Source organism: Schistocerca serialis, chromosome 3, assembly GCF_023864345.2.
Source record: "Schistocerca serialis cubense isolate TAMUIC-IGC-003099 chromosome 3, iqSchSeri2.2, whole genome shotgun sequence".
Taxonomy (NCBI): Eukaryota; Metazoa; Arthropoda; class Insecta; order Orthoptera; family Acrididae; genus Schistocerca; species Schistocerca serialis.
In genome coordinates this window covers 132,409,112-132,423,376 of record NC_064640.1, presented here as the reverse complement: position 1 = coordinate 132,423,376, position 14,265 = coordinate 132,409,112, and positions in this window count along the sequence as shown.

Below are 14,265 nucleotides of genomic sequence, written 5' to 3'. Positions count from 1 at the left end.
TACCCCAAGTGAATCATTAATATAATGATCTTGCCTTCTGCTACCATTTACTCATTAACAGTATGCCTTGGAATTTGCGTGTATAACAATCTCCAACAATGATAAAAAATGTACACAGTATCTACGGCAATACAGTTAAATGCACTGCTGTTTTCCAGATGTCAATACTCTCAGTCTACGATTTGAAAAAAAGTCTCTTCCAAAAGAAATGTAGTCACATCACCACTATGTTAAACAGAAAGAAGTGTACAATGAGTGCAGCGAAATACCTGTAATGTTATGACTAGGTCACTTATACTTCCAAGTTACAACAGAGCAGATTGAAACATTCTCAGGTGAATCATTGCGGCAAACTTTTAAAATATTTGGACTTCAGACCGATTTGTTATCATCAGGTAAGTTGTGGACTGATGCCAGCAGGCTAGCGCAGTTACGAACCAGCATTCTGACGATGGTTCATATTCCAGCTCTTGGATCCTAACTGTTTCTATGTATGTATTGTTGGTTGAAATTTGCTTTTTTTACTCTCATATTCTGGTATTAAGTTTTTTTTTTTTGTTTTTTTTTTTTTTTTTTTTAAGGAGACCGTGGTCAGCATCACAATCTTTACTGACACTGTCTGTAAATCCTAAACTTACGTGCTGCTCATGTCCAGTGCAATGTTTTTCCACAATTCAGACAGTTTACCATGTGTATGACAGACTGCATTGGCAAGAGATGTAGTAAAATTCTGACTTGCAGAAGCCCAAATCAGTTTTTACATTGCCCTCAAACAATCTAAAGCAGAATATGAGTTCACTGTATCATTTTCCTTAATACAGTCGATCCTAACAGGACACCAGTATATGGAAGAAAGGCTGTTGTTTCTCTGCTAAGGTTAAACAAAGAAATGAACATATGATGCTGGGGGTGTTGGATGGAGTTGTAATGGGCACAGTATTGTCCGCAGGCAGTGAATCTAGGTATGTAGATATTGCAGGTTTGTTGTGCAATACGAATACGAATATCTCCCCCCCCCCCCCCCCCCCCCCCCCTGAGATGTTTATTAAGAGCTGGGTGTTCTTTGTTACCAGAATTAATAAAGAAGTTATTCACTTCAGCAGGTGTGATACTGGTCATATCATATGCAGTTCTGTTAGTATTACCAAGATGATTTGATAATGTTCCAAGCAGCCATGCATTTGTTTTGTGAATGCTGCATACAATTATCATTTTCCATCTGTCTCTGTTTTATAATTTCTGATCTGTACCTCTTCTATAGTTGAAAGTACTGAAGTACATCTTCTTCACTGTTCTTTGATCTGTTATAAAGATTAATGACGTGTTCTTAATTTTTTGAGGTCAGGTGTGTACCATTGATGTAAACTTCTATGATCACTTTTGATTGGTTTCCCCTTGTATCTTTTTAATATTTTGAATGCACTTATTACGTGCAGTGGAAACAAGATTGACAAAGGACATTTTTTAGCTTTAATTAATCCTGCCTAGTCCACCTTTTCCATCAAACACAACATCTGGAGGAGAATGCAAACACTCATATTGGTCATCCCCCAATAGTACTTCTCTGAAAGAGCTGCCTGGTGCCATGACTTCTTGTAGCATGGTACCTGGCCTGGGAGACTATCTAAAGCAAATAGAGAGTCAAGGGAAATTCCGTAACCCCAAATGAATGTAGTAGGCACAACTTAAGTATGTCCTGTGTAACTCCCCTACAGTCCACTTTATGCAGATTAGGAAATCCCAACACATCAGGTGCAAGACTCAAAGTAAGCAACTCTATCTGACAAGGCTCTGGGAAACTCAAATGCCGGATTTTGCATTGCAGGACTGTCTATCAGGTAAGACTCAAAAAGCAAATAAAACTCCTGCCCCTACTAAAATCTGAATCTCATAACTATTCCCCTGAACCTTCATCCTAACATGTTCAGAAAAGATATGCTATGATCATACAAATATTTACTGAAACAAAAAGCAAATTAACTTACAGTATGGTGGTATGACCACCTCTTGCACTTACACTAAACATTATTTTCAACTGATTCTTCTTGATTAATTTAATATCTTGTTCACAAGCAGTGATATTCATATAAATTTCTGAATAATTGAAAATAGTATCACTCAACATATTTCATCATACAGACTCCTAAGTCACTTGTACAACTTATTATTGAAATTTAATCAGTGTGACACAACAAATTAAGTAAGGTAAACTGTTTCCAGAAGTATTTAGGTAATTACAACCAAACAGTGCACATTAAATTTAAGTAGAATCCAACAATTAATAAACAAGTTTTAATTAGAGCTTTTCTTGTACTTCCCGCTACAAGTACGACACCATTTTTCTTTGGAACATTTTGAGTGTACACTTAATTTTAAATTTCTCACTATTTCTGCATGTTACATAAATTACATGACTTTCAAGTGATGGTGGCTCTACCAAACAAACTCAAGTTCAAATTACAGTTATACCTAATTAACAAATGAAAATAAAACAAAATAATGTACTGGACAATATGTCATTTCATTGCCTGAAAGCACATCAGTTTTGACAAAAATTATCAGTTGATAACTTCTAAATGTGACACTTTACAATGTCAGCATTGTCCAAACCACTAATATTTTTGGAATTAGATTTTTTTCTTTTTCTTAAAAGCTGATGTCCAATGACAAAACAGTGGAAATATATCACAGAACTGCTGCTAAATTCTCATGTTTCTTCCCTACAACAGAAATGAACCATAAAGATTAAAAAAAATTACGTAAAAAGAATACAAAGTACTAAAAATTCTAAATGCAATGCAGCAAAACAGGTCAACTATAAAAAACCTGAGATGTTGAGAGGCATAAATGTTTCTCTTATCATTTGTAAAATATAACAATGAAACAGAAGACAAATATGTCAAATAATAGTTTAAACATTGAAAAGCTACAGAGAACATAAAACATTCATGGAACTAGGAAGACTATATAATGTATTACTGAACATAATAAACATGGCCCCACACACACTTGTATTTATAAAACCATGGTCACTGTGCAAGAGCTACTATTTCAGTATATCTCAAATAGTGATAAACTCACATACGGTACACAATCCTACTTGCTGTCTCACTTGGGGATCCAGAGGGTAAATGCCTGTCCACAGAACTTTAAAGTTTGATCTCTGGTCATTTCTAGAAACACCTCCCAACAATATGAAGGCTAATACAATGTGGCATTAAGAGCAACAATTCACTTCATGCCTATTTTACTTTGAGTTGCTGTCTAAAGCTACATGCAACATAGAAAAATAGTAGGGAATCCGCTAGTATTATTGTGTGGTTGTAGAAGGATTATTTGCTAGTATTTACTATGTGCTATAAAAACAGAGATGCGGTCACATAAATCATTTACCCACTTATGATATTTAACTAACTAATGTATAAAATTTCCTTGCCCAACACTTAAAACACAACATATGCTAAAATAAAAATGTAAATAAAGACCATAAAATATTCTGCTTTATGTATTTACATAAGTACAGTTTTCCTAAAAGACTAAAGAGGTCCACGTTAAGTAAACTTAACACCTGGTATACTTTGCCAGCTACACCAGCATGCACATTTTTTGAAATATAATGACACAGCAACACCAAAATCAAACACATTTGACATGAGAGGGAAAAATTTATTTGGATAAGGAACTATTGAAAATTCTGGTTTGTTTTGCACAAAGGAAAGGAAAGGAAAGGAAAGGCTGAAAAATAAAAATAACAGCAGAAATAGACAAATAATGAACTTCTGATATGTGTAGTTTTTCTCGGCTCACAAGGGGTATTTTTTCCTCTAGGCACAATAATAACATAGATGAGAAAAACATGGGGAGATGTGCTGATATAGAAGCATTTAGAGACATAATATACCGTATAAGAATATTTGGAATAGCACTTATAAGAGCTTTAATTTAAAAAACAGAGAATACATAAATGACAACTTTCAGTACAATCAACCCCATTTTGGATTATGGTTACCAGCTTTATGACATTACAGAATTCCACAATTACATGACCATGTAAATTCCTGAACACAATTATGACTCTTATTCCATATTTCATTATCTCGGCATTTATATGATGCAGAACTGGGCTTGTTCATGTCTCTTGTTGGACTTAGAGGCTCAAAACAGCCATTTATTTCAAATTTTGTGCCACTGACAGTAAATTAAGTCACACTCACAGAATTGCATCATACAGTGCCAGAAATTTAGGTATGAGGAACACTGTCAGGAAAACAAGACTTAGAATGAAATTTTCACTCTACAGCGGAGTGTACGCTGATATGAAACTTCCTGGCACATTAAAACTGTGTGCTGGACCAAGACTCAAACTCGGAACCTTGCCTTTCACGGGCAAGTGTTCTACCGACTGAGCTACCCAAGCACGACCCAGGCCCCGTCCTCACAGCTTTAATTCCACCAGTACCTCGTCTCCTACCTTCCAAACTTCACAGAAACTCTCCTCTTCCCAGAAAAGCTTCTGTGAAGTTTGGAAGTTAGGAGACGAGGTACTGGTGGAATTAAAGCTGTGAGGATGGGGCGTGAGTCATGCTTGGGTAGCTCAGTCAGTAGAGCACTTGCCCGCGAAAGGCAAAGGTCCCGAGTTCGAGTCTCGGTCTGGCACACAGTTTTAATCTGCCAGGAAGTTTCATATCAGCGCACACTGCACTGTAGAGTGAAAATTTCATTCTAGAAACATCCCCAGGCTGTGGCGAAGCCATGTCTCCACAATATCCTTTCTTCCAGGAGTGCTAGTTCTGCAAGGTTTGCAGGAGAGCTTCTGTCAAGTTTGGAAGGTAGGAGATGAGGTACTGGCGGAATTAAAGCTGTGAGGACGGGGTGTAAGTCATGCTTGGGTAGCTCAGTCAGTAGAGCACTTGTCCGCGTAAGGCAAATGTCCCGAGTTCAAGTCTCGGTCCGGCACACAGTTTTAATCTGCCAGGAAGTCTCAAAACAAGACTTGTTCAGGCAACATCCGGTAAGCAAACAAAATGACTTTTGCATAAAAAATTTAAGCAATTTATCCAACAATTTATTATGCAGAAAAGGACCCTTGTCAGTGATGGCTGATGCAGTGCACCTCAATTGTCCTACTCACCAATAATGCTGGATGTTACTGAAAAACTCTTCATGCTTTTGTGAAAGACCAATGAGGAAAAGTGTATGGCACTGTCAATTACAAGTACTTCAAATGAATAAGAGCACTACTCCCAGAGTAAAAAAACAGCTGTGTGTGCAGTTGGCATCACACTCACCAACTGCCCAAACAGCAGTGAATAGACACAGAAACAAACTGGGTGATAACTAGAGAAAATTTGCTAGTAAGTCAAGTAAATATTATGCTGAAAGAGAAAATTATTAATACATCCTCAAAGTATTCTTTATTACAACAACAATTTACTATCCATTACAGCAAGATCGTACTATGGAACACTGCAAGACAAAGTCAAAGAAAAAACCCTAACACTGGAGCACAAACTGAGCCCTTTCACCAAACATATCATGTGGCTAATCAGCTGTACGGGGGAGGGGCGGAGGGGGAAGCTTTACACATGTCCAAATCAAATATCCCAGTAGGTTCCTTGACCACTGAACTGTTTAGTACAACTGGAAATCACTTGTCAATATTCAAAGAAAAGATAAGTTCACAACGAATCAGGTAGCTAACGATTACCAAACGTAACAAAACAAAATCAGGTATCTCTTCTGTCCTACTCTCAGCAAGTACAACACAGTTTAAGATAACACACTGATGGTAGCATGGAGGTCGTCACAACAAAAATGACTGTTCCAGAAACAAATGACAGCAGAGATCGCGAAGTACGTCCAGAGTGTAGCAAAGTCCTCTTAAGTGTATACAACAATCCAGAGAGCAATCCAAATCATGAATGTATATCAGCCAAGGTCAAAAGTCTACTATTCCATGGCACATGACTATAGGTTTCAGTGACTAAGTGAGAGACAGGTCAGCAATAGCCAGGCTGCAGTGTGTGCTGGTTAACACTTGTCAGAGGGTGGCAGCATCTTACATGCTTGCCATTCACGTGGGTGAAATTCATGGCTGCTTTCTGGAGCCCAAGTATATCTGACATGTTCTTCCTATCGATACTCAGGCCAGGTGGGGTATCTGAATCACACCGGATACTAAAGTATCAAATTCTGAAAATGAAAATTGTCTATGAGGATTATAGTGCAAATATTACAGTCTGTTGCAGATAATAATATATTATTGTAAGAGATTAATAATACAATCCAGAGGAGAAGGATTTTTTAATAAATCCTTTTTACGAATTTAAGTTGGAGTGAACAAAATGAACAGTGAGAGGAAAAGTTTAGTGACACAAAGAACAGTATCAATTCCACAATTTTAGTTAGTTTTATAAACACAAAGTCTTTGGAAATCCGGTTTGAAAACATGTAGAGATTTTATGCAAATCCCTAAACTGATACATACAGACCCGGCAATGCACATATGCATACGAAGTATGCACCACATTACTACATTGCTCAACATATAAAGCTTGAAAATCACTGTACTATGCATACCATAGAGTACTTTTTATTGTATGTGTATTCAGGTTTCTTTTTGTCCCATTCCTAAGTGGGGGATGTAAAGACTGACTTTTTGTAAACCAGTCTCTACATGACAGAAACATAAGAGGGCAGAATGATATTAACACATCTTAAACAGGTTTTGGTATGCTCCTTCTAAGTGTTGACCAGCACAGATTATTAGCACACACATGAAATTTATCAATTGAAGACATGAAGTTTATAAATGAGGCCACAATTATGTTTGGCACTTTATTCATAAATTATTTACTGGCGATGGTAACTGGTTTTGATCCAAATGTGACCATCTTCAGACCATGTTACACCATTATGGCCTGCGTTGGTGAATGGAGCAGGTATCGTGGATCCACAATACCTGCTACGTGCACCACCTGCCATCATGGCGTAATATGAATTATTCATAAATGTTCATCTTGATTGCACATTATTATAGAGTCTACAATGACCAGTTTCAGCTTGCTGACATCATCAGATCATTAAAAGAATACTGTCATGACTATCAGTGTCACATAATTTGCACATGCAGGTACATGAGCACTTGCAACTCATAAATAATGTTGTTTCATGGTCTATGATAAAGATAAATTTACATTCTTTGACATTTAGAGCTCGAGTCAATTTCCGCAATAGATTGATCTTTTCGGGGTGGTGTGAGGGTGGGGTGGGGGAAGGGGTTTTGTAGGGGGGATGTTTAGATGGCACTTCCAAATGCAACGATGAGCCAAAACATTCTGACCACTTGCTTAATAGCATGTTGATCTACTTTTGGATGCAATACAGCAGTGATTATGCATGGTATGGATTTGAAAAGTCCTTGGTAGGTTTTTGGAGGTATGCAGCACTTGATGTCTACACACATCATGCAATTCCAGTAAATTACAGACCAGTGGTTTGTGGACAAGGATCTGGCACTCTATAGTATCCGGGATATGTTCCATAGGGTTCAAGTCAGGTGAAATTGGTGGACAAAACCTCAATGTGTGTTCACTATCTTGCTCCTCAAACCAATGTAGCATAATTCTGGCCTTGTAATGTCAACAATTATACTGATGGAAGATGTCATTGCCATTGGAGAAGACATCATGCACGAAGGGGTGTAGATGGTCCACAATAATGTCTACATAGTCTACAGCCTTCATGATGAAACCAATTAGTACTGCAGTTTCCATGGGAGCCCAAATGAATGTCTCTATACATGGCTCTGTATATTGCGAGCACTCATTCACACAGATGACAGTGTATCCATACACAACTGTCAACCTGGAGAAACAATAATGTAATTCATCTTATCAAGCGACACATTTCCACTGATTCATGGTCTCATCTTGATGCTCTCATGCCTACTGTAATCTTAACTGGCAATACCAATGGGTCAACATGGGAAAATGTAGGGGGGGTCATCTGCTGTGGAGCCCCATGTTCAAGAATGTGCACTGAATGGTGTGCTCGTGTACTCTAAAACATTTGCGCTTGCACCAGCATTGTATTCTGTCTTCAGATTTGCAACAGAGCACCATATACCCTGTTTTACAGAGTGGGCAAGCCCCTGATCTCCATGCCTCAGCACAGAATGAGGTGGTCAGAGGCCTGCACATCCTGTGATGAGGTGTGGATGACCAACATCTCGTTACGTAATTGTAGTTTCACTATCAACAACTTCCTGTGCATGTTCACAACAGTAGCAAACTAACAGCTGACAAGCTTTGCCATTACCGAGATGCTCATTCCAAGCTGTTGAGCCATAAAAATTTAGTCTTTGTCAAAGTCACTTATGTCAGAGGATTTCACCATTTGTCACCATATCATCACAACAAAGATTGCCCATTCATCTCTGCTCCACTTACATAATTTTCTTACCACGTTATGTGCTCGAAACACCAACAGGTGGCATTCACTCTCCCGTTGCACAGCGGTCACAATAGACTGACTCACCACAGCATCTAATCAAAATAAGTAATAAGAGCTCTTGGAATCTATTCATGTGCAATAAAACAGGTCATCGGACACAATATAGTTCCTAAGATATCACTTCAGAAAATGTTCTAGATTCTACTATGGGCAGCAACATAACTGATGATGGCCAAGGTAGGGAGCATATAAAATGCAGACTGGCAATAGCAAGAAGAGCATTTCTGAGAAAGAGAAATCTGTTATTAAAAATAAAATAGAAACAGTCTAGACTCATAAAATATTTTATTTTAAAAACAGAGCAGTTGTTCTTCACACTAGACAAGAGCAGTTAGTGTTTCACGCCACCAGCTCCAGCAGTCAGTATGGAGTATGTAACGGTCTGAGTATGGTCAGATATTAGTTGAAACTGGTCACCCAATCTTTGAAATTAAATGTTTTATGTTGTATAGACTGTGTTATGTTTTTAATCATTTTTATGACCACTGACATTTTTTAAAAACATGTTTCATGAAATTTGCTACCATCGAACTTAAATCTAAGTGTTTGGAAGTCTTTTCTGAAGGAAGAAAGGAGGAAAGATTAGAGTTTAACACACTGTCAAGGTCGAGGTCACTGGGAAAGAAATTGGCCATGCCATTTCAAAGGAACCATGTTGGCATTTACTTGGGGCAATTTGGGGAAATCACCGAAAAACTAAATCTGAATGGCTGGAAACAGATTTGAACCATCATCCTCCCAAATGCAAGTTGTGTGTGCTAACCATTGTGCCACTTCACTCAGTCTTTTCTGAAAGTATTTGTCTGGAGGATAGCCTTGCACTGAAGAGAATTATGGACAATCAACATTTCAGACAAGAGAACAGAAGCTTTTGAAATGTGGTGCTACAGAAAGATGCTGAAGAATAACTGGTAAATCAAATAACGAACGAAAATAGAGAGAAACTGGACCAACCACAGTATAATTTAAATTTACTGCAGGATCCTTCAATTGTCTTCTTATAGAAGCTGAGATTGAATGAGAAGCTACATCAGACTGATGATACAACAGTGGAAGTAGTGTATAACACAATTGTGAGAGCTACTCATGATGCTGCCTTTGAAAGTCTTGGAGTACCTGAGAACATGTCTGGCAAATTTGAAATGATTGGTGGGATGATTATACCGCTGCAAAAGTGAAGGAGTATATGGAGGCCTATAACAGATGGCTTACAAGCAATAAGACTGATTATAGAAGCAGGTATGTAACACTGACATGAGGGGCAAAGAAAGTAGTAATCAGACAAAAAAAATGCTGTGTGGGACTTTAAATGTATAGAAATTAATAACTGCACAGGAAGTTAAAAGTACAAATAAGTAAAGAAGATGATAAGACAGCTATGAATAAAGGACAGAAGTAGTATAAACTTACAGCTGATGAGTATAGATAGAGGGAAGACACACTACAAAGAACTGTTTAAGAAGATTGATCCAAATTTCATGATATATGCCCCTTTGCAGGCAATGTACATGATACAAAAATCCAGGAGATAACAACACTGGAAGTACAGGATACAGTTAAACAATTCAAAAATGACAAAGCACCAGGTTCTGGAGCCGTATATATGGAGTTATTCAAGACTAGGCCAAACATGTTGTTTGAACACCTTGCAAAGCTAATTAATCTCTGTCTTGGTGGAGAGGAAATCCCTATCAAGTTTAAAGAAGGGTTCATCACAAATGTATTTAAAAAGGGAAGCATCAATGATTGCTTTACTGAGGCACCACAGTTCTCAATGCTATACAGACTCTATATGGTAATACCCTCAAAACTAGAAGTAAGAAAGAAACTGAGGAAGTAGAAGAAAAGAGTGGCTTTCAGGCATGAAGGTTTTGTATCAATAATATCTGCGCCATTAGGCAGGTGACTGGCGAGCAACTGGCCCGTGACTTGGAGAGAGATGGTTTTTGCAGACTTGCAGAAGGCCTACAACAATGTACCACTTTGTACAATGCTTTAGAAAGCTTACTTGTTGTGTTAAAGTTGGGAAGCTACTCTCACAGAAACTTAAGGTTAGCAAGAGATGCTGCTTAGTGCCTACCCTCTTTAAAATACAGGGTGTACATAAAGTCCAGGAACACTTTCAATTATTTTTTGCACAAGAACTAAACATTGTACAGATGTCATACATATTACATTTTGAAAAGAAACTCTGAAAGTTTTTTTTACAAACATTCGATATGAAAACCATGAGTGATTCGGCACACGTCAATAAGATAACCGAATTCTTGCCATAGCCATGCCGGCATGGCATCGTCGACTGTGACAGTCGCTTCCTGTATTCTTTCCTGGAGCTCTGCTACATCACGTGGTAGAGGCAGTACATACACCAGATCTTTAATGTGTCCCCACAGAAAAAAGTCACACAGAGTGAGATCTGGTGATCGGGGAGGCCATTTCGTGAAACAGCTGTCCCCTTCTGTAGCACGGCTGATCCATCGATGCGGCAGCTCCGTGTTCAGGTACCCACGAACTTCACATGCAGGACTTTCACACTGTCACTGGAACCATTTCGAGTTCACAGGATGCACAACACACAAATTTCTTTGGACTCCTTATGAATGTCCCTCCACATTCACTTCACTCACACTGGGACGTCCGCTTCTCTTTGCCGGGCACAAGCAACCTGACGTAATGAATTTGTTGTGCCAGTGGTAAATGGCCTTCCTTGTTGGTGGCTTCTTACCGTACTTGGTTCTCAATATCTGATGAACAGCTGTAGCATACTTTTTTTTGTCGAACTCCAACACACAGAAAGCTCGATCCACACCTGAACTCGCCATGTTTCTGCCAACAGTAAAATTTGGAGGCAGTGGTGTTATGGTGTAGTCGCTCATTACTGGCAAATTACCAAACTAGTCTGTGGCAGTATACTATACATGAAAAAACAAACCTTTCAGGGTTTCTTTTCAAAATGACATATGTATGTTATATGTATAATGTTTGGTTCTTGTGCAATAAATAATTGAAAGTGTTCCCGGTCTTTATGTACTCCCTGTATTTTTGAAAATTGGATAAGAAAGTGCAAAAACATGGGAATTGAGTAGGTGATGACATCCTTTTCTCCCCATATTTCGCCGACAATCATGTCACTTTTGCTAAGGAAGATGAGGATGTGTCATACATGTTAAGAAAGCTTAAAGAAGAATATGAGCAGTGGGGCATGAAAATTAACTTTACAAAGACAGAATACTTCGTTGTCGGAAGCACAGGAAGGGATCTTGTTATGGATGATGGATCCACAGTAAAGTGTAGTCAATCATATAAATAATTATGGACAATCATTTTGGATAAAGGTGGAATCAATAAAGAAATAAAGCATAGAATAGGAAAGGGAAAGGTGTGAATTAAGCTGCTAAACTCTATAATTTGGAATCAATTTTTTTTTTTTTTTTTTTCCTTTATTGTAATTTTCAGCACCTCATACAAGGCGGGCTGGCAGCAGCTTGGAATCAAACAAAACCAAATAGTTTGAAAAGCGGGATATACAAAACTATAGTTGAGAACATTGCTTTCTATGGTGCTCAACTGTGGAAAGTTTCCAGGATAAATGAGAAGAAATTACAAGAAATGGAAGTGGAGTTTTGGTGATGAAGTTGTGAAGTACACTATGTGATCAAAAGTATCCGGACACCCACAAAAAAATACGTTTTTCATATTAGGTGAATCGTGCTGCCACCTACTGCCAGGTACTCCATATCAGTGATGTCAGTAGTCATCAGACTTAATGAGAGAGCAGAATGGGGCGCTCCGCGGAACTCACAGACTTCGAACGTCATCACGCGTGATTGGGTGTCACTTGTGTCATACATCTGTATGTGACATTTCCACACCCCTAAGCATCCCTAGGTCGTTTCCAATGTGATAGTGAAGTGGAAATGAGAAGGGACATGTACAGCACAAAAGCGTACAGGCTGACATCATCTGTTGACTGACAGAGACCGCCGACAGTTGAAGGCGGTCACAATGTGTAATAGGCAGACATCTATCCAGACCATTCACACAGGAATTTCGAACTGCATCAGGATCCTATGACAGTTAGGCAGGAGATGAGAAAACTTGGATTTCATGGTTGAGTGGCTGCTCATAAGGCACACATCATGCTGGCAAATGCCAAACAACGCCTCACTTGGCGTAAGGAGCGTAAACATTGGATGACTGAACAGTGGAAAAGCATTGTGTGCAGTGACAAATGACAGTACACAATGTGGCGATCTGACAGCAGGGTGTGGGTTTGGCGAATGCTCGGTGAATGTCATCTGCCAGTGTGTGTAGTGCCAACAGTAAAATTTGGAGGCAGTGGTGTTATGATGTAGTTGCATTTTCCATGGAGGGGGCTTCCACCCCTTGTTGTTTTGTGTGGCACTATCACAGCACAGGCCTACATTGATGTTGTAAGTACCTTCTTGCTTCCCACTGTTGAAGAGCAATTCGAGGATGGCAATTGCACCTTTCAACACGATCGAGTACCTGTTCATAATGCACGGCCTGTGGGGGAGTGGTTACACGACCATAACATCCCTGTAATGGGCTGGCCTGCACAGAGTCCAGACCTGAATCCTATTGAACACCTTTGGGATGTTTTGGAATGCCGACTTTGTGCCAAGCCTCACTGACCAACATTGACACCCTGTCCTCAGTGCAGAATTCCATGAAGAATGGGCTGTCATTCCCCAAGAAACCTTCCAGCACCTGATTGAATGTATGCCTGCGACAGTGGAAGCTGTCATCAAGGCTAAGGGTGGGCCAACAGCATATTGAATTCCAGAATTACCGATGGAGGGCGCCATGAACTTTTAAGTCATTTTCAGACAGGTGTCCGGATACTTCTGCTCACATAGTGTAACAAGAAGTGGCAAAATAAGAAATGAAGTGTTATCAGAACAGATCAGAGTTACAATGGATATTGTAGAGACAAGTGAAAATAAATGGTTAACATGGTATGGACATCTTAGAAGGATGCCCAAGGAAAGATGGCCATCTAAAATATGGCACTGGAGACCTCCATGATGACAGTAATGCCCACTTTACTCTTTACTCTCAGTCTGCATTTGGCTCTGTCTGGTTCTGTCTCAGGTTTGTTTTTCTGGCAGTGTTAGTTATACGTGAACAGTGATTCACAGCAGTAGGGATATGTTTACTGAACTTTGTGAATGGGTTCACTGAACAAAATAAAAGAGTGCACGCAGATACTATGCTCAGCTGTTCCTGCAGTGATGGCAACCAAATTTTAAAGTTTTTGCATCTTCATGTAGATGCCTATGAGAAACTTGAGTTTTGTATTGTATATTTTAGTGAATTCATACTGTAGGCTTTTTTAATGTTATGAAGTTATTTCTGCAGAAACAAAAGTAAATGGGGTGACAAACAAAATACATCATAATTACATTATTACTCAGTAATGAGCTATCAAACATTGTGGGTTCCTTATGATTAAAATGCTCAGAATGCGTTGATGTACTGCTGGATACTGTGTGGTATGACTCCTGTAGTTGATAGTATAATTGGTACAATGTCAACTTTATCCTGATGCCACATGTCCTTGACTTCCTCAGCCAGTTGGATGTATTTTTCAATTTTTTCTCCTGTTTTCTTCTGTATATTTGTTGTATCGGATATGGATATTTCGATTAGTTGTGTTAATTTCTTCTTTTTATTGGTGAGTATGATGTCAGGTTTGTTATGTGGTGTTGTTTTATCTGTTATAATGGT